The sequence below is a fragment of the Doryrhamphus excisus genome, chromosome 23, assembly GCF_030265055.1.
Source record: "Doryrhamphus excisus isolate RoL2022-K1 chromosome 23, RoL_Dexc_1.0, whole genome shotgun sequence".
Classification (NCBI taxonomy): domain Eukaryota; kingdom Metazoa; phylum Chordata; class Actinopteri; order Syngnathiformes; family Syngnathidae; genus Doryrhamphus; species Doryrhamphus excisus.
The window spans coordinates 3,140,963-3,162,695 of NC_080488.1; the positions used below are offsets into that span (position 1 = coordinate 3,140,963).

Consider the following 21,733-nt stretch of genomic DNA (forward strand, 5'->3'; position numbering starts at 1 on the left):
TCATATCAAGGCGGGGGCCTCAAAGTAGTGTCCTGCAGGCCACATTTGGCCCGTGGGCCGCGTGTTTTTTTTTGTTTTTTTTTTACCATCTTATGTGTGTACTCTCAATGCTGCCTCCTTGACATCATACATAAGCGTCTATTTCAGGGTTCCTTTTCTCATCAGGGTGAGAACAAGGTGTTTTCTGGCGACAAGGTCACATGACAACCCACTCCGAAGCTGTGCATCACTGGGATCCGTGTATGTGTGGGTAAGTTACAGTAAGTTGCTATGCTAAATGTGCAGTGGTGGGCTCTGTGTTTGGTACCCGGGCCTTCAATGGGGGCTTCACTCACGTCTAAGTACCACTATTATTATTATTATTATTATTATTATTATTATTATTATTATTATTATTATTATTATTATTATTATTATTATTATTATTATTATTATAGAAGGCCTTGTATTCAACCCAGCACCGTATGTGTGCGTTCAAGATCAGCATCATCACAGTACATTTTAGCTTCAACTTGAAATTCATGACTTATAGTATGAAACTCTCATTTTAGCATCACATTTTTGGGTACTTATTACTGTAAAGTTACCATGGGAACCGTTTCTTTGAGCGAGCACGAGGAAAAAAAAAACCTAGCAACCACTCTGCCTCTCCGTGACGCATGTGGTGTGCATAAACACGTGCAGCCGCCGCTTTGTATCGCAGTGTCGTCCCCCAAGTGCCACTAGCTTTGTGCTGTGTTCAGGCTCCAGATGAAGCGGAGGAATTTCCCTTTGAGCTCAGATGTTGTGAGAGTGTTTAGGCTTTTTGTACCAGATGAAGAAGTGGTACATTTGGTACACAAACTAGAGGGAACCCGGAAATGCCTTAAGGGAATTATTCAACTTTTGTACAAGAAAGTAAAGTCTTATTATTGCTAGGACATATCAATTGCAATATAAGTAAAAGTCTGTATTATATTTAACAGCAATTTTGGCCGCACGATGGACGAGTGGTTAGCATGTCGGCCACACAGTCGGGAGATCTGGAAGATCCGATTTGATTCTTCGCTTGCATGTTCTCCCCCTTCGTGCGTGGGTTTTCTCCGGGTCCTCCCACATTCCAAAAACATGCTAGGTTAATTAGCGACTCCAAATTGTCTATCGGTATGAATGTGAGTGTGAATGGTTGTTTGTCTATATGTGCCCTGTGATTGGCTGGCTGGAGACCAGTCCAGGGTGTACCCCGCCTCTCGCCCCAAGACAGCTGGGATAGGCTCCAGCACCCCCGTCACCCTTGTGAGGAAAAACGGTAGAAAATGAATGAGTTCTCCTCCGATTTTGTGTGGAAGTGGTAACTTTTTGGCTTCTTATTTTGTCTTTACCCACCCTCGGCCATCTCTGAGTGGAGTTTGCATGTTCTCCCCCGTGCATGCGTGGGTTTTCTCCGGGTACTCCGGTTTCCTCCCACATTCCAAAAAAACATGCTAGGTTAATTAGCGATTCCAAATTGTCCATAGGTATGAATGTGATTCTCCGGGTCCTCCCAAATTCCAAAAACATGCTAAATTAATTAGCGACTCCAAATTGTCCATAGGTATGAATGTGAGTGTGAATGGTTGTTTGTCTATATGTGCCCTGTGATTGGCTGGCCACCAGTCCAGGGTGTACCCCGCCTCTCGCCCCAAGACAGCTGGGATAGGCTCCAGCACCCCTGCGACACTCATGAGGATAAGCGGTAGAAAATGAATGAATGAATGAGTTCTCCTCCTATTTTGTGTGGAAGTGGTAACTTTTTGGCTTCTTATTTTGTCTTTCCCCACACTTGGCCATCTCTCAGTGTTCTCCCAGTACATGCGTGGGTTTTCTCTGTGTACTCCGGTTTCCTCCCACATTCCAAAAACATGCTAGGTTAATTAGCGACTCCAAATTGTCCATAGGTATGAATGTGAGTGTGAATGGTTGTTTGTCTATATGTGCCCTGTGATTGGCTGGCCACCAGTCCAGGGTGTACCCCGCCTCTCGCCCCAAGACAGCTGGGATAGGCTCCAGCACCCCCAGTGACTCTCGTGAGGATAAGCAGTACAAAATGAATGAATGAATGAATGAGTTCTCCTCCTATTTTGTGTGGAAGTGGTAACTTTTTGGCTTCTTATGTTGTCTTTCCCCACCCTCGGCCATCTCTGTGTGGAGTTTGCATGTTCTCCCCGTACATGTGTGGGTTTTCTCCCACATTCCAAAAACATGCTAGGTTAATTAGCGACTCCAAATTGTACATAGGTATGAATGTGAGTGTGAATGGTTGTTTGTCTATATGTGCCCTGTTATTGGCTGGCATGCATTTTTTTTATTTTGTCTTAAAAAATATTTTTGGAAAAACAGTTACTGAATAAGGGCGTCTTATATTCTCAATCTGGAATGTACCATTTGTAGTTCACTGATACACAAAAATATACAAGGCGTTTTTTGCTGGAATTGTGCTGTTTCTGCCTAAATTGTGATTGAGTCTGATAACGAAAGAGGCATAACTCCCACAAATGGGCATGCCTTAAAAGGCGCTAAAAGGAATTCAAACATTTGTGAGGAAAACAAACATCACTCTCGCCGGATGCCGATTTGATGACTTATTCAGGATTTCTTTGGAGTGGGTCTCTTTGAAAGTGTTTGTTGTTGCTTTGGCTCTCGGTTGTCTGTCATGAAGGATGTAGAGCTGTGTGGGGGTGTTAGAACCGAATGACGGAGGACAGATAGGGAGGAGGCGTGAGAGCGCGGGAGGATGGGAGAAGAAAGGCTGGCTGGAAATGAGAGGAAATGTGGGAGATATCAGTTCGAATCCCTCCTCCACACAAGATGAGCCCACAACGTGCAATAAGTTATGAAAGAAGGCCGTGCTGCAGAACGCACGTAGGAAGGTGGGAGGACAATAAAGTGATCATCGTGTAAGAAAATGTCCGTTGGTGTTTCTTGCACCCTTGGTGTCCTCGTCAACAGAATGTGACACCTCCCCCACTTCAACTAGACGATCTGGACACACAGTCTTTGCTTGTGTGCGTATAGACAGGCACACATTTGAACCGGGTCCAGTTTACACAGAGAGCTCGTCTCATTGGCCGGCTCTGGGTCGCCGTGGGAGACCATGCCGGGAGCGCAAACAATGGGATGATGGGAAGATCTCATGTGGGTCAGCATGGTGGATTGCATTGCATAGAGATTTGCAAATGTCAGGTCTTGAGTCAAGTCAAGTCAAGTAAAGAAGTCCAAGTCAATACGATACAGGTTGGGTCAAGTCCGTCAACATTTTTGAGTCCTTACAAATCGGAGTCTTTCATCATATTGTCAAGTCGAGTCCAAAGTCATTAAAATTGCTTGAGTCAAGTCCACATTTCTGGTGATGCATGTGTTTTATTAGGTACACAACCAAAATAAATTGTGCACTTTTTGTCTTTATTTGTTCATCTGTAAGGCTGCACGGTGGTTGAGTGGGTAGCACACAGACCTCACAGCTAGGAGACCCAAGTTCAATTTCACCCTCGGAGTTTGCATGTTCTCCCCCTGCATGGGTTTTCTCCGGGTACTCTGATTTCCTACCACATTCCAAAAACATGCTAGGTTAATTGGCGACTCCAATGAATGTGAGTGTGAATGGTTGTTTGTCTATATGTGCCCTGTGATTGATTGGCGACCAGTTCAGGGTGTACCCCGCCTCTCGCTCGAAGACAGCTGGGATAGGCTCCAGTACCCCCCACGACCCTCGTGAGGGTAAGCGGTATAAAATGAATGAATGAATGAGTTCTCCTCCTATTTTGTGTGGAAGTGGTAACTTTTTGGCTTCTTATTTTGTCTTTCCCCACCCTCGGCCATCTCTGTGTGGAGTTTGCATGTTCTCCCCGTGCATGCGTGGGTTTTTTCCGGGTACTCCGGTTTCCTCCCACATTCCAAAAACATGCTAGGTTAATTAGCGACTCCAAATTGTCCATAGGTATGAATGTGAGTGTGAATGGTTGTTTGTCTATATGTGCCCTGTGATTGGCTGGCTGGCCACCGGTCCAGGCTGTACCCCGCCTCTCGCTCGAAGACGGCTGGGATAGGCTCCAGCACCCCCGCGACCCTCGTGAGGATAAATGTTAAAAAATGAATGAGTTCTCCTCCTATTTTGTGTGGAAGTGGTAACTTTTTGGCTTCTTATTTTATCTTTCCCCACCCTCGGCCATCTCTGTGTGGAACATGTCATGTGGGGGTCGGTGGGTCAGCATGGTGGATTGCATTGGTCACCTGTCAGCCTTTTCACACATTTGACTGACAGCTAATGCAAATGGAGCACATTATTCCCGACCTCTGTGTGTGTATGTGTGTGTGTGTGTGTGTAATATTGCTGTGGCGATGACATCCAGGTTAGCAAAGAGTGCAGCACGACAATGGCTCTCTATTTATAAGCCCAGGGAAGCCACAGCTCATATTTATTTATACAAGAATACACAGAATAAGAGCATAGCTGAGGCGTGTGTATTTATGAGCTTGGGGCGGATTATTAAAACAAAGGGGCCCGTCAGTGATCCAGGTGCTTTTACATTATAAAAAAGGCTTTAACAGAAAAGGGAGAAAAATGATATGGTCCCAGTGTGTATGGGCTGTGAAAGTGAAAACGTTGGCAGGCTCCCCTCCCCCCTCCGAGAGGAGACTATTTGGGCTGCTTACACAGGAAACGGACCGGATCTTTTCTTTTTTTTTTTTTTTTTTTTTTACTTTTTGCCAACCAACCCACACAGATGTACTTTCACCTAAAGAGAAAGCAGTGCATTTATTATTGTCCCGTCATCGTTCATTTTGAGTGACACCTCACAACGCAAGGCGTAGGAATGACAACACACTGTGACTTTAATGGCTGCCTGCCAGGCCCGATTAATTATGATGATGACTGATGATGGAAAGAAGACTGACAAGCATTGCTAGAACCCAGATAGATTAAGGGGGAGGGAGTCGGCGTCAATTAAAAATAGCAGGGGGCCCCGGGCAAGAGCCTTGAGGGGTGCCACTTTGAACAGACATCTCTTCTGTGACAAGCGACTGTGCCCTGTGATTGGCTGGCCACCAGTCCAGGGTGACAGCTGGGATAGGCTCCAGCACCCCCGCGACCCTCGTGAGGATAATCGTTAGAAAATGAATGAGTTCTCCTCCTATTTTGTGTGGAAGTGGTACATTTTTAGCTTCTTATTTTGTTTTTCCCCACCCTCGGACATCTCTGAATGGAGTTTGCATGTTTCTCTGTGGGTTTTCTTCCGGGTACTCCGACTTTCTCCGACATTCCAAAAACATGCTAGGTTAATTAGCGACTCCAAATTGTCCATAGGTATGAATGTGAGTGTGAATGGTTGTTTGTGTATATGTGCCCTGTGATTGGCTGGCCACCAGTCCAGGGTGTACCCCGCCTCTCGCCTTAAGACAGCTGGGATAGGCTCCAGCACAAGCGGTAGAAAATGAATGAATGAATGAATGAATGTCTATCTGTATGTTATCTTTTTGTTCCTATACCTACATGAACATACATAAACATAGTCAGCAAAATCACCAACAAAATCATCCTTATTTCATGATATATATTTTGTAAATGAAATGTGTTTTTCCACAATTTACAGTTTAGCCTTGCCTGCTGTGTGTGATAACATACTGTACGTTGAAGTCTGCTACGTTATTTCATTATTTCTGCATTCTGCTCTGCTGTTGCTGTAGTTACAAAGAGGAACTGGAAAAGCAGCGATGGAGACGGGTGATGAGGGTGAAAGTAACGTCAAGAAAAGCTGGAGGCAAATTCTGATGATCACATTGCTTCCTACCTTCTTCAGGTACACAAACACACACTTGCTATCTTTAAAAAAAAATGGTTGATTTGTACTCTATGGAGACTTATGCTATAAATGACGACATAAAAATATTCTCAGTCTGGTTGTCCGATAAGGGAGTGATTTGTAGTGCACCATAAATATACACAATATATAATAAAAACACTTCCTGTCAGATATTCCCTGCGCAATCTCAAGCTTCCTGCAGGGAAATATCCACAGCATAAATGAAAAAGTAGACCATAAAGTGGAGATGTAATACGCAAAGTGTGTACGGCCGAGGCCCACATTCATCAGATACTCTTTAAATGTCCTCGCACAATGACAGGGAATTGTTCCTTCAACTCACAGGATAGCCACATAGCATCAAATTATGGAACATAATGCTTCCCGGTGTCTTCCCACTGTATCTTTATCTTCCCGCCCTCGCCTCCTCTCTGCTCTTCTCCGTCTTTGTGAAGGTTTGGTTCCTATCAGGAAACATGTCAAGCGGAACAAATGAACTATCTTTTTCTATTTGCATCAGCGAATAAAAGGCTAGTATTCATTTACCGCTCCTGTACAAAGAGCATCGTTTTATATTTTTTATATTTGCACATTGAGAATGGGGATTAAAAGACCCTGTTCAGTAAAACTGGGAATTCTCATGTACTGTGCCGTCACTCTATTTCATGAATGCATATAGATAAGCACTCTTATGTGTTTTAATAAACCTAATCATCATTTTTTTTATTGCATCACAGCGGCCAGTTTTACATGAAAACACTCCAGTGTCTGTGCCACGGAAAATAAAATAACAATAACAAAGACCAGTATTGTAATAATACTATTGTTATTTACACTTTTAAACCACTTCATGTACCACGTTTTGATATTAAAACTACATTTTGTCGAATGGTTAGCGTGCAGAAATCACAGCTACGAGAAAAACATGCTAGGTTAATTAGCGACTCCAAATTGTCCATCGGTATGAATGTGAGTGTGAATGGTTGTTTGCCTATATGTGCCCTGTGATTGGCTGGCCACCAGTCCAGGGTGTACCCCGCGTCTCGCCCAATCACAGCTGGGATAGGCTCCAGCACCTCCCACGACCCTTGTGAGGAAAAGCGGTAGAAAATGAATGAATGAATGAGTTCTCCTCCTATTTTGTGTGGAAGTGGTAACTTTAGGTAGCTTAGGTATCTTATCTTGAAGATGTTAGCATCATGACCCTCATGAGGATAAACGGTAGAAAATGAATGAATGAATGAATGAGTTCTCCTCCTATTTTGTGTGGAAGTGGTAACTTTTTGGCTTGTTATTTTGTCTTTCCCCACCCTCGGCCATCTCTGTGTGGAGTTTGCATGTTCTCCCGGTGCATGCGTGGGTTTTCTCCGGGAGTACTCCGGTTTCCTCCCATATTCCAAAAACATGCTAGGTTAATTAGCGACTCCAAATTGTCCATAGGTATGAATGTGAGTGTGAATGGTTGTTTGTCTATATGTGCCCTGTGATTGGCTGGCCACCAGTCCAGGGTGTACCCCGCCTCTCGCCCAATGACAGCTGGGATAGGCTCCAGCATCATCGTGACCCTTGTGAGGAAAAGCGGTAGAAAATGAATGAATGAATGAGTTCTCCTCCTATTTTGTGTGGAAGTGGTAACTTTAGGTAGCTTAGGTATCTTATCTTGAAGATGTTAGCATCATGACCCTCATGAGGATAAACGGTAGAAAATGAATGAATGAATGAATGAGTTCTCCTCCTATTTTGTGTGGAAGTGGTAACTTTTTGGCTTGTTATTTTGTCTTTCCCCACCCTCGGCCATCTCTGTGTGGAGTTTGCATGTTCTCCCGGTGCATGCGTGGGTTTTCTCCGGGAGTACTCCGGTTTCCTCCCATATTCCAAAAACATGCTAGGTTAATTAGCGACTCCAAATTGTCCATAGGTATGAATGTGAGTGTGAATGGTTGTTTGTCTATATGTGCCCTGTGATTGGCTGGCCACCAGTCCAGGGTGTACCCCGCCTCTCGACCAATGACAGCTGGGATAGGCTCCAGCACCGCCGCGACCCTCGTGAGGATAAGCGGTAGAAAATGAATGAATGAATGAAATAAATGATTATTATTTGCTGTCAACCAGAACTTGTATTGTGGCTAATTAGCGATGCCTGCAAAGTAACAACATTTCAAAATACCCTTAAAAGGCAGCAGCTGTACCATGACACTACCTGGCAGTGAATTATGTAATTTTATTCTCTTATGCTATGGATGTTTATTACTTGTCTCTTTCCTTTTCCTCTGACTTTTTTTTAAATTTCTTACTCATAGCTGCTTGCTGCTTCATCACATTCCGAAAAGGAATCCTGTTAATTGCTTTCCCTGTTTCATAAGAGGTCTCATTAACGAGCGGCAACACCCCCCTCTCAGACTCTGACTATTCCCTGGGATCTTATTCAGACTCGAGTAATCAATTAGGAAGATTACAGGACTTCCAACCTTGCTCAGCCAGCAGTTAAAGATGAGCTGCGTAGTCATTGTTTAATTATTCAATCAAACTCCGTACAGAGAAAAGAAGCAAGGAAACGGGTCCAGGGGGCCCCCACAGGGTGGGGTGGAGAAATGATGACAGGCACTAAGAGGAGTAGGGTGGACCGGCGATTGGAGGGAATTGTGTGGGGGAATTCTTTGTTGTCTCCTAACATGAGCAAGATGGAAGGAAGCACATATGGACCAACCCACTGTCCCTTTAAAGCAGGGGTCTCAAACTCAATTTACCTGGGGGCCACTGGAGCTAGGGTCTGGGTGAGGCTGGGCCGCATCAGGTTTAAAAAAATTAATTAATTAATTAATTTTAAAAAAATTATAAATATATAAAAGAAAAAATATAATAAAAATATTAATAAATATTAATTATATTAAATATTAATATATATATATATATATATATATATAATATAATAGTCTTCAATGCTTCTGCTATACCCTCCACTTTTTCAGTGCTTTGGTTCTTTGCAAAAGCTCTGATAAAACATTAAATTATAATAAATTATAGAAAATTATTAAAAAAATATTTTTTATTTATTATTAAATTATTAAATAAATGTTTAATGTTTTTTTTCTGTCTAATTATGCATTTTTGACCTTGTGCGACTTGTACTCCAGTGCGACTTATGTATGTTTTTTTACTACTTAATTATGCATTTTTGGCCTTGTACGACTTATACTCCAGTGCGACTTATGTATGTTTTTTTTTCTCCCTAATTATGCATATTTGGCCTTGTGCGACTTATACTCCAGTGCGACTTATGTATGTTTTTTTCTGCCTAATTATGCATTTTTGGCCTTGTGCGACTTATACTCCAGTGCGACTTATGTATGTTTTTTACTACTTAATTATGCATTTTTGGCCTTGTACGACTTATACTCCAGTGCGACTTATGTATGTTTTTTTTTTTCTTCCTAATGCACTTATGGTATTGTGCGACTTATACTCCAGTGCGACTTATGTATGTTTTTTTTCTACCTAATTATGCATTTTTGGCCTTGTACGACTTATACTCCAGTGCGACTTATGTATGTTTTTTTCTACCTAATTATGCATTTTTGGCCTTGTGCGACTTATACTCCAGTGCGACTTATGTATGTTTTTTTTCTACCTAATTATGCATATTTGGCCTTGTACGACTTATACTCTAGTGCGACTTATGTATGTTTTTTCTTCCTAATTATGGATTTTTGGCCTAGTGCGACTTATACTCCAGTGCGACTTATGTATGTTTTTTTTTCTACCTAATTATGCATTTTTGGCCTTATGTGACTTATACTCCAGTGCGACTTATGTATGTTTTTTTCTACCTAATTATGCTTATTTGGCCTTGTGCGACTTATACTCCAGTGCGACTTATGTATGTTTTTTACTACTTAATTATGCATTTTTGGCCTTGTATGACTTATACTCCAGTGCGACTTATGTATGTTTTTTCTATATTTCAATTTGATTTAGCCATTAATTGTTCTTTTTAGTCGAGTTATATTTTTCACTATACAGCAGAAAAACATCCAAATTCTCATGAGTACATGCGCCGGATACATTCCTTCCACACGCCCACATGTAATCAATCATACCTCCTCCTCCTTCCCGAGCAGCCTTCACCTCCGCACCTCCAGACCAACAATCATCAGAACCACCGTATGAGCTGCTGATCACATGCTCTGCATTCTGCAATAATTCTCAGCATTGCACATATACCGTATCGTATCATCCATAGCGTCTCAAAATTGCCTGAGGAAGGACGCTATCATTGGAGATGTGCCTCCATTTCCTGGTATCCTGGAGGCTACGTGCAAAGACGAGTCTTCTGGAGTGTGAATATTATTGCATTGTTTGTAACAAAAACAACAATTCCATGTTTTTATATACATTTGATGACTTGGGAGTGAGAAATACAAGTACCACTGTCCATGGTGCTGAAGGAGCAGACATTCATTCATTCATTCATTTTCTACCGCTTTTTCCTCACGAGGGTCGCGGGGGTTGCTGGAGCCTATCCCAGCTGTCTTCGGGCGAGAGGCGGGGTACACCCTGGACTGGTCGCCAATCAACCAATCACAGGGCACATATAGACAAACAACCATTCACACTCACATTCATACCTATGGACAATTTGGAGTCGCTAATTAACCTAGCATGTTTTTGGAATGTGGGAGGAAACCGGAGTACCCGGAGAAAACCCACGCATGCACGAGGAGAACATGCAAACTCCACACAGAGATGGCCGAGGGTGGGGAAAGACAAAATAAGAACCCAAAAAGTTACCACTTCCACACAAAATAGGAGGAGAACTCATTCATTCATTTTCTACTGCTTATCCTCACGAGGGTCACAGGAGGTGCTGGAGCCTATCCCAGCTGTCTTCAGGCGAGAGGCGGGGTACACCCTGGACTGGTCGCCAATCAGCCAATCACAGGGCACATATAGACAAACAACCATTCACACTCACATTCATACCTATGGACAATTTGGAGTCGCTAATTAACCTAGCATGTTTTTGGAATGTGGGAGGAAACCGGAGTACCCGGAGAAAACCCACGCATGCACGGGGAGAACATGCAAACTCCACACAAAGATGGCCGAGGGTGGGGAAAGACAAAATAAGAAGCCAAAAAGTTACCACTTCCACACAAAATAGGAGGAGAACTCATTCATTCATTCATTTTCTACTGCTTATCCTCACGAGGGTCACAGGGGGTGCTGGAGCCTATCCCAGCTGTCTTCATGCGAGAAGCGGGGTACACCCTGGACTGGTGGCCAGCCAATCACAGGGCACATATAGACAAACAACCATTCACACTCACATTCATACCTATGGACAATTTGGAGTGGCATATATATGGCATATTTATATGCAGTGTTAATATGTTGTGTTGCAGTCCTGTTGCAATGAATTCGAATAATCAGTGTTAGCGTGTTAGCGAATCTCCCTGTGACAGAAAGCTCGAAGGCTATTTTACAGTCATATGTCGTCTTTTCCACGCGGGCTAATTCATCACCTGTCACACAGGTCGAGAGCCGCCTCCCGTCGCTATTATAATGCTAATGTTACAGAATGAGACCGGATCGTGATTTGATATTGCAAGGCCTGTTAGAAATGTCAGCCATATTGCTATTCCAGCACAAGCTGGTGGATAAATGAGGCGGTCTCGAGCTCATTGATATGCCATGAATAAGAACCGTTTTCCCTGCAGGACTGTGTAAGCGTCTCGCGGCTAAGCAGGCTAATTGACTAAAGGTGGGCTGTCCGTGTAGTTTAAAGTACTTTTGGTGTGAAATACTCATTAGGGGTAGCTCCGGAATGCTGTATTACATTCCTTCTTCAGTCATTTAGGAATGTTGTTATGATATAACGGCACGGCGGTCGAGTGGTTAGCGCGCAGACCTCACAGCTAGGAGACCAGGGTTCAATTCCAATCTCGGCCATCTCTGTGTGGAGTTTGCATGTGCATGCGTGGGTTTTCTCCGGGTACTCCGGTTTCCTCCCACATTCCAAAAACATGCTAGGTTAATTAGCGACTCCAAATTGTCCATAGGTATGAATGTGAGTGTGAATGGTTGTTTGTCTATATGTGCCCTGTGATTGGCTGGCCACCAGTCCTATGTGTACCCCGCCTCTCGCCCGAAGATAGCTGGGATAGGCTCCAGCACCCCTGCGACCCTCGTAAGGAAAGGCGGTAGAAAATGAATGAATTCTCCTCCTATTTTGTGTGGAAGTGGTACCTTTTTCGATTTTTATTTTGTTTTTCCCAACCCTCGGCCATCTTTGTGTGGAGTTTGCATGTTCTCCCCGTGCATGCATGGGTTTTCTCCGGGTACTCCGGTTTCCTCCCACATTCCAAAAACATGCTAGGTTAATTAGCGACTCCAAATTGTCCATAGGTATGAATGTGAGTGTGAATGGTTGTTTGTCTCGTCCAAAAACAGCTGGGATAGGCTCCAGCACAACCCTTGTTAGGATAAGCGGTAGAAAATGAATGAATGAATGAGTTCTCCTCCTATTTTGTGTGGAAGTGGTAACTTTTTGGCTTCTTATTTTGTCTTTCCCCACCCTCGGCCATCTCTGTGGAGTTTCCATGTTCTCCTTGTGTATGTGTGGGGTTTTTTTTCCGGGTACTCCGGTTTCCTCCCACATTCCAAAAACATACTAGGTTAATTGGTGACTCCAAATTGAGTGTGAATGGTTGTTTGTCTATATGCGCCCTGTGATTGGCTGGTACCCAACCTCTTGCCCGAAGACAGCTGGGATAGGCTCCAGCACCCCCCCCCCACAACCCTCGTGAGGAAAAGCGGTAGAAAATGAATGAATGAATAAATGTAAACGTAGGACTTTTGAAGAATTTATTGTAATTTAAATAGCATGTTCAGGCGCACGGTGGTCTGGTGGTTAGCGTGTTGGCCACATTTGTCATAGGAGTTTGTGGCTTTAAATTTCCGTTTTTTTTCCCGGTCACCAGCACATATAGGAATAGTAAATATAACATTCCGGACACAGTTCCTCATAGTAAGGAAGGAGCTTGTTAAGCGAAGCATTGTATGATTAAGACGAGTGGGATGGAGAGAACAAGGCTACAGGGGCCAGTTATCCACTCGGTGATGCGGGACCACATGTAGAGAGCAGAGTATACCCCCCCCCCCCCCAACCCCCACCCCCAAACCCCTGATGCAGCACAACCAGCTGGCTCCCAAGCATCTTTAATGAAGATGGAATGAATTGAATGACTATGATCAGTGGGAGAGGGAATTAATCGGCTAGTGAGAGAATCATGGGAGTGTGTGTGTGGGGGGGGGGTAAAAAAAGAGTGTCTGCCGCAGCTGTGGAGCAGTGATAGAGAGGAGTGATCCATGCTGTTTTTTTACGGGCCATTTCCCCTCAGGCTTTGTGTTCACAGAACCACAGACGCTATCGCTACGGAGAAGACCGTTTATAAAGCCGACGACATTCCCGACACGGGCCGTAAACATCCGAGAAAGTAAGTAACGCTTTGTGCAAATAAATTCCCACAAACAAGCTGTGACAATCACTTAGAAATTGCCCTTTCCTTAGGAATCGTGGCGCAGCATCGGATGAGGCTACTGTGTCCCAGCGCCAATGAGTTGAATGAGGTGAGGACCAAAACACCAACTGAATACATCAAATCAAATCAAAGCAACTTTATTTGTATAACACTTTTCCTGCAAAGACACGCAACACAAAGTGCTTTACAGAATTAAAAACAATTACCACAATTAAAAGGAAAAACAAAGAAACAAAAGAAAGCCCCTCCCACCCTCCATACTAGACACACACACACAAATAATTATTTTACAATCAGTAACTGCTACATTTGTTCACTTCCTGCTTTCTATAATACAATTTAAGTTTTTTTTTTTTAAATAATGTACCTCATACCGAAGTACAAGGTGATATGAGCATCCAATGCCATAATGTGTACCATAGTAAGTCAATATAGTGATATATATAGCACATCAAGACTCTTCATCCTTGTATTTAGCTTAGTTTAGTTTTTTGGGTTTTTTTTTTAGTCATTTTTTTATTTTATTTTTTTTAATTCGTTAAATTTTTATTTTATTTTTTTTTATTTTAAAGTTTTTTAATTAAAAATATATATATATTTTAAAAACTCAGCTCATTCTTAAATGGATTCAGACAAAACAGCATTTCAGTGTCATCATTGAACAGTACTAGTACGTGTGCGCGAGTACACAATCATTTGATTATATCTTCTCATGGGACAATACTAAAAAAAAAAAAAAAAACTTTTACAATCAGTAACTGTTACATTTGTTCACTTCCTGCTTTCCATAATACTGTTTAAGGTTTTGGTTTTTCTTTTAGTTTTGAGTTTGAGTTAAAAAAAAAATGTTTTTAAATAAAAAAAAATGTAAAATTTTTTATTTTAATTTTTTTTAATTTTAAAGTTTTTTTAATATTTTTTTTTAAACTCAGCTCATTCTTAAAGGGAGACAGACAAAACAGCATTTCAGTGTCATCATTGAACAGTACTAGTACGTGTGCGCGAGTACACAATAATTTGATTATATCTTCTCATGGGACAATACTAAAAAAAAAAAAAGAAATAATAAAAAAAAATAAAAATAATTTTACAATCAGTAACTGTTACATTTGTTCACTTCCTGCTTTCCATAATACATTTTTTAAAATAATGTACCTCATACCGAAGTACGAGGTGATATGACCATCCAATGACATAATGGGTACCAAAAATTTAAAAATCAAAATTAAAATTAAAATTAAAATTAAAATTAAAATTAAAATTAAAATTAAAATTAAAATTAAAATTAAAATTAAAATTAAAATTAAAATTAAAATTAAAATTAAAATTAAAATTAAAATTAAAAATCCTGTACCGAAGTACAAGGTGATATGAGCATCCAATGCCATAATGGGTACCATAGTAAGTGTCAATATAGTGATATATATAGCACATCATGACTGGTTCAAGACTCTTCATCCTTGTATTTAGCAAACATCAACTGCTTGTATTGTTTCTTGAATTCACTTCTTCTTTTAATAGAACTTCTTATCTTGCTTTCCATACAGAACGTCAGTATGGTCCTACATACTCACACACGCTCACGTGTTTGACATTGTTTTTGTAAGAAGCGTAAAAGAATGTAGTCAAGCATTTCAATGAGGCTACGCTAAGCTGTGTGATAAATGCAGCCTGAAGCGTTGGCATAGGATGCGGAGGCCATCTGGCTGCATGCGACGAGCAGCTGATGCGATGGTACCAGTATCCCACTCATTACCGCGGCATGTAGTGACTAGATTAAATCTATTTCCATGTCAAATACAGTATACACTCAACCACCGTATTCTCAGGCACACCTGCAGTAGCACAGAGTCGTTTTTTTTGGAACGCGGCCTTCCAAAGCATTCTTTCTTATAATTTTCTTGCATATCAACAAGGTAGTTTTAGATGAATAAGTCCCTCCCAGAAATACATGAATGAATCAAAATGGGGACTATTTTGTTGTCGGACAACAACAAAAGAACACCCACTTCACTGTGATGTACATAAAGGCCTAAAAACGGTAACCAAAGGAACACTTGCTGGATCCATGCAATTTGGTAGCCACTTACAGTGAAAGCAGAACCCCCCCCCCTCCCCCATAATCCCCTGGGTGTGTTTTTCTCAGAGTGAGCAGCCGCCACACATCACTTAAGCCAGGCAGGGGCCTCAAACGAGCGTCCCGCGTGCCGCATTTGGCCCGCGGGCCGTGAGTTTGAGACCCCTGCCTTGATATGACAGTTTAATTTGTTTAATTTGTTTTTTGATTTGCTTATTTATTTTTTCATCTTATTTTGTGTCGAAAAAAAAATTAGCATTAAACATTAATTTAATAATTTTATAATAAATAAAAATTTATTTGTTAATTTGTTTCATTTGTTTTTTGATTTGCTTATTTATTTTTCCCTCTTATTTTGTGTAAAAAAATAAAATTAACATTAAACATTTATTTAATAATAAATAAAAATTAGTCAGTTAGTGCCACAGCGAGCCACTACCTGCCAATCACATAATCTTTGGCGCAAACTGGCACCAACTGGCACAACTTGGCTCACGCCAGTACATTCCAATAGGCGGATTGTTTGTGAAATTTCGTTCCGCTTGGTGGACGAATATTTTAAACATTTTGAAATTTTCATGCCGCCAAAGTAAATTCTTGCCGCCGTTACGGGCCACCACGAGCCACTGCACGCCACTAGGCACCTTATTGGTGACACTATGCGCCACAGCAAATTGCATAGCCGCGAACTGGCACCAACTGGCGCCGGCCAAGTGGACTCCTGGCAACATTGGCACAACTTGGCTCGCCCCATTACATTCCAGTGGATTCCAATAGGCAGATTGTTTGTGACATTTGGTTCCACTTGGTGGAAAATGTCCAAAAAAGGACTAAAAACAGTGAATTGCAGCTTTTTAATTCCAATAATTTAATTTAATTTTGGATTCCAATAGGCGGATAAAACTAATAACACTACTGAGAGTTACGTAACACGCCTGAACACCTCAGTTGAAGTGCTTTGGAATAACAAAACCCCCAACGTGTCCCCGTCTGTGTCGTTATTATGAAGCTTCTCCATCATTACCAGGTAGAGTAGAAGAGACAAACCCTAACTGGCCTCTTCTTCACACCTTCTATCCTGGCTGGTGAGAATGCAATCATTGCTCTGGTGTTGACTTTTCAGCCTTGCAGCTGCTCCGTCAAACTAATGTATGTGTGTGTGTGTGTGTGTGTGTGTGTGTATTTATCTGTGCCTCCCTCACTGTCTGATATCCCATGATGCCGAAAATGCATTTCCAGGCACCGGCATCAAGGTGGTTTGTTGCTTGATAGCGTCTCCGCAGGTCCTGTGAAGGGTTTCCTAGCAACAGGTTTTGTGTGAGAGCTGGTTACAAGGGGGCGCGGGAGGTGTCAGCTTTTTCTAAATTCTCTAATTACGTTAATGGAAGAAAAGCTAGTGGCAGCTTGCGATGCTACAAGATTGGCAGCTATAGTGGAGCCCGCCGTCAGCCGCCTACGCCGCGTCTAAGCATTGTTTAAGACTCCATCTTATCTTCCGTGTTGTGTCTTCTAGAAGTATGTACTATTCTATGTTGCTTCTGGCATTGAACAGTGAAGTCCCACTATTAACCCTCCCTCTTGTGTCCAGGGTGTATCCCGCCTCTTGTCCGAAGACAGCTGGGATAGGCTCCAGCAACCCCCGCGAGGATATGCGATAGAAAATGAATGAATGAATGAGTTCTCCTCCTATTTTGTGTGGAAGTGGTAATTTTTTGGCCTCTTATTTTGTCTTTCCTCACCCTCGGCCATCTCTGTGTGGAGTTTGCATGCACCCCCTCGACCCTCGTGAGGAAAAGCGTAAGAAAATGAATGAATTAATATTATTATTATTATTATTATTATTATTAGTAAACAGTCAGCTTTTTCTAAATTCTCTAATTACGTTAATGGAAGAAAAGCTAGTGGCAGCTTGCGATGCTACAAGATTGGCAGCTATAGTGGAGCCCGCCGTCAGCCGCCTACGCCGCGTCTAAGCATTGTTTAAGACTCCATCTTATCTTCCGTGTTGTGTCGTTTAGAAGTATGTACTATTCTATGTTGCTTCTGGCATTGAACAGTGAAGTCCCACTATTAACCCTCCCTCTTGTGTCCAGGGTGTATCCTGCCTCTTGTCCGAAGACAGCTGGGATAGGCTCCAGCAACCCCCGCGACACTCGTGAGGATATGCGATAGAAAATGAATGAATGAATGAGTTCTCCTCCTATTTTGTGTGGAAGTGGTAATTTTTTGGCCTCTTATTTTGTCTTTCCTCACCCTCGGCCATCTCTGTGTGGAGTTTGCATGCACCCCCTCGACCCTCGTGAGGAAAAGCGTTAGAAAATGAATGAATTAATATTATTATTATTATTATTATTATTAGTAAACAGTCAGCTTTTTCTAAATTCTCTAATTATGTTAATGGAAGAAAAGCTAGTGGCAGCTTGCGATGCTACAAGATTGGCAGCTATAGCGGAGCCCGCCGTCAGCCGCCTACGCCGCGTCTAAGCATTGTTTAAGACTGCGTCTTATCGTCTAAAAGTATGTACTATTCTATGTTGCTTCTGGCATTGAACAGTGAAGTCACATGATTAACCCACTCTTGTGTTAGTGTCGGCACCGACCTGTTTTTACATTTTAATGCATAAAAATAATCACATAATATTTGTTTATTGCATTTTAAGGCTTTTTGACTTTGTCAGGAAACTCTATTTCAACAAAATAAAACCAAAAAAAATAATTTTTACTACATTTTAAAATAGTCTGGTTGAAATTATGACCACTGTATTGTACTGTATGGTTATAATAATATGACTATAAAGCAATATTTTGAGCCACAACCGACATGAGACATGAGAACCAAATTTGATTGTAACTTATTTTTATTTACAATACATGATTTAAAACCGACCCGGTAACATAAGTGATGATACCAGAAAGCTAACACAAGAGGAATGTTAATTGGGGGGAGGGGGGGGGGGAGTACCGTGAACCAAGAACCAAGATCTGGACCTGTTATGCTTTTTTATTTCACTTTATACTAAAGTTCTGTAACTGAAAACAATAACTTTTTCTACCTTTTCTTGACATTAATACTATATATGGGTCAAAATTCACCCCAACACCGTAGATGTTTCTTTAGTGATTAATACTAAAATCAGAAAATACATAAAATTAATTCATGTTCTATATCCGTCAGTAATAGCCAGGTAACAAAATAATTCAATTTATTAATATGATTCTTTCTAGGTTAATTTTACCATTTTTGGAAATTAAAATGGAGGGGTACAGTGACAATAAAAGGCCTACATGGCCACACCAAAAGTATTAAAAACAACATTTTCATAAAATGAGGAAGCCTAAGAAGGTAACCAAGACATGAGAACCAAATTTTATAACTTATTATTTTTAGTGTATTTTATACCTGATTTAATACATGGGTCAAAACCGACCCATTAACATAAGGTAAGAGAGACTTATTATAATAGAATGCAGTATAACAGCCTACAAACTACAACAATTGCAAGTGTAGCCATCTTAAATCCACAGTGTGTGAGATGATGTGTGTGATAGTCGGTGAGTCAGACCACGTAGGCCCCAGTGTGGGATGAAGAGGAAGAGGAAGAGGCGTGTACGTATAGAAGATCTTTTTGCAGCCACATGATAAAGACGTCGACAGCTCCAACACCCAGTTGATTATATAATGGCGTCCATGTCATATTTGTATAGAAGACATATATGCATTTCAATGACGCATACTTCTTTATCTTGGGGGGGGGGATTATTTTTCTTTGAAGTGCTTCGCCCACAACAGCCCACACACCGGTCGGCGGCCCCCCGACAGCTTCCCAAAGCAGCGCTGCAGCCCACTCAGGCTGGCATGTGCGAGATATGTAAGAGGCTTCGCTATGCATGCAACGCTTTATGCGGTACATGGTGTACACGTATGCATGAGTGTGTGAGCAAATGAGACGATATGGAATTTATATATTCAATTTGGTGGCTCGCTCCATTACATTCCAGTGGATTCCAATAGGTGGATTGTTTGTGACGTTTGGTTCCACTTGGTGGAAAATCTTTAAATCTTTAAAATCTTCTTAAAAGTGGCGCCGACCCAGTGGACTCCTGGCAACATTGGCACAAGTTGGCTCGCGCCACTACATCCCAGTGGATTCCAATAGGTGGATTGTTTGTGACATTTGGTTCCACTTGGTGGAAAATCTTTAAAATCTTCTTAAAAGATTTTAAACTTCTTAAAAGATTTTAAACATTTAGAAATTTCCATGCCGCCAAACTCAATTTTTGGCGCCGTTACGGGCCAGTTTGAGCCATTGCACGCCACTAGGCACCTTATTGGTGACACTAGGCGCCACAGCAAATTGCATAGCCGCGAACTGGCACCAACTGGTGCCGGCCCAGTGGACTCCTGGCAACATTGGCACAACTTGGCTCGCGCCATTACATTCCAGTGGATTCCAATAGGTGGATTGTTTGTGACATTTGGTTCCACTCGGTGGAAAATCTTAAAAATCTTCTTTTAAGATTCTTCTTAAAAGATTTTAAACATTTTGAAATTTTCATGCCGCCAAACTCTTTTTGCAAAACTTTTTGCCGCCGTTACGGGCCACCACGAGCCAGTTGGGAGGCAGTTTGAGCCACTGCGCGCCACGAGGCACCTTATTGGTGACACTAGGCGCCACAGCAAATTGCATTGCCGCGACACTCGGTTCCACTTGGTGGAAAATGTCCAAAAAAGGACTAAAAACAGTGAATTGCAGCTTTTTAATGTGATGAGAAAAAATTGTTATTTTTTGGTATACAATAGCAAAACAAGCGTTCCCTCTCATTTGCTTTCCTAACCACCGCCTTTGTTGTCTTGTGTTATTCCCAGCAGCGTCTCCGGGGTGAAAAAGTCAGCAGCGTCCGACAAGAGAGTGACAGCAGGACAGAAAATGACGTTTAAGTCAAGACTTGAGTGAGTCACTCGATCTTCCGTAGCTATATCTGTAATATGATTCTCCGGCTTTAAGTTACTTCCCTAATTGATGGGTTTTTTTTTTGCCGTGTCAGCAGATTAAAAAGTAAACAGTCACCTTAGCAACAAGGGTTGTTTAGTGGGTGGTGGGTGGGTCCAACTGACACACACACACATGCAAGTTACCCATGCAGCACACTTAGTGAGCCATATCAGCATTCTCTCAGCATTTCTCTTTGCATAATGTATGATGCTTGAAGGATCACGCGCCCCCACGGTGCCCCCAGATGTCCATGACTTAGAGTAGTGCTGCACTACGGATGTTGTCCATCTTAATAGGCTTGAAAGTTTTTTTTTTTTTATGGTTCAGCAGATAATATTTGACAGATCAAACAAATGTTTTGAAATTATGGACAATGTAGAGTTGCTAATTAAGCTAACATGCATGGATTTTTTTTTTAGGGGGGCGGGGGGGTCGGGAGGAAATCGCATACACTCACAGGGAGAATATTCAACTCCACACTGAGATGCCCAAGCGGTTATTCGGACCCAGATCCTTCAAACGTGCAATAAAGGCCTGTTGTTGAGGCGATCGAGTCGTGTTGAGTCGGCTTGAATGCGTCTTTTGAATGGCCTAATTTGTTAACTTTAGTTCCCTAAGCCTTTTTATGCTTGAAATAGCTTTAACATGCATAATAATAATAATAATAATAATAATAATAATAATAATAATAATAATAATAATAATAATAATAATAATAATAATAATAATAATAATAATAATAATAATAATAATAATAATAATAATAATAATTCATTCATTCATTTTCTAACACTTTTCCTCACGAGGGTCGAGGGGGTGCATGCAAACTCCACACAGAGATGGCCCAGGGTAGGGAAAGACAAAATAAGAAGCCAAAAAATTACCACTTCCACACAAAATGGGAGGAGAACTCATTCATTCATTCATTTTCTATCGCTTATCCTCACGAGTGTCGCGGGGGTTGCTGGAGCCTATCCCAGCTGTCTTCGGACAAGAGGCGGGATACACCCTGGACTGGTCGCCAGCCAATCACAGGGCACATATAGACAAACAACCATTCACACTCACATTCATACATATGGACAATTTGGAGTCGCTAATTAACCTAGCATGTTTTTGGAATGTGGGAGGAAACCGGAGTCCCACGGAGAAAGCCCACGCATGCACGGGGAGAACATGCAAACTCCACACAGAGATGGCCGAGGGTGGGGAAAGACAAAATAAGAAGCCAAAAAGTTACCACTTCCACACAAAATAGGAGGAGAACTCATTCATTCATTCATTTTCTACCGCTTATCCTCA

At 41.7% G+C, this 21,733-nt stretch overlaps 1 protein-coding gene across 5 annotated transcripts in view; it reads left to right on the forward strand.

Moving 5' to 3' along the window:
- The window catches only part of LOC131110288 (ras-GEF domain-containing family member 1C-like), a 66,949-nt gene that overhangs the window by 5,838 nt on the left and 39,378 nt on the right, over window positions 1–21,733 (forward strand). For 2 of the 5 annotated variants that reach the window (XM_058063249.1, XM_058063246.1), the window contains 5 exons: window positions 148–250; window positions 5,704–5,816; window positions 13,220–13,315; window positions 13,390–13,448; window positions 20,305–20,388. The gene's annotated coding sequence lies outside the window, so the exon portion shown is untranslated. The remainder of the gene's footprint in view (window positions 1–147; window positions 251–5,703; window positions 5,817–13,219; window positions 13,316–13,389; window positions 13,449–20,304; window positions 20,389–21,733) is intronic. The other 3 variants (XM_058063247.1, XM_058063248.1, XM_058063250.1) reach the window with 3 other exon arrangements.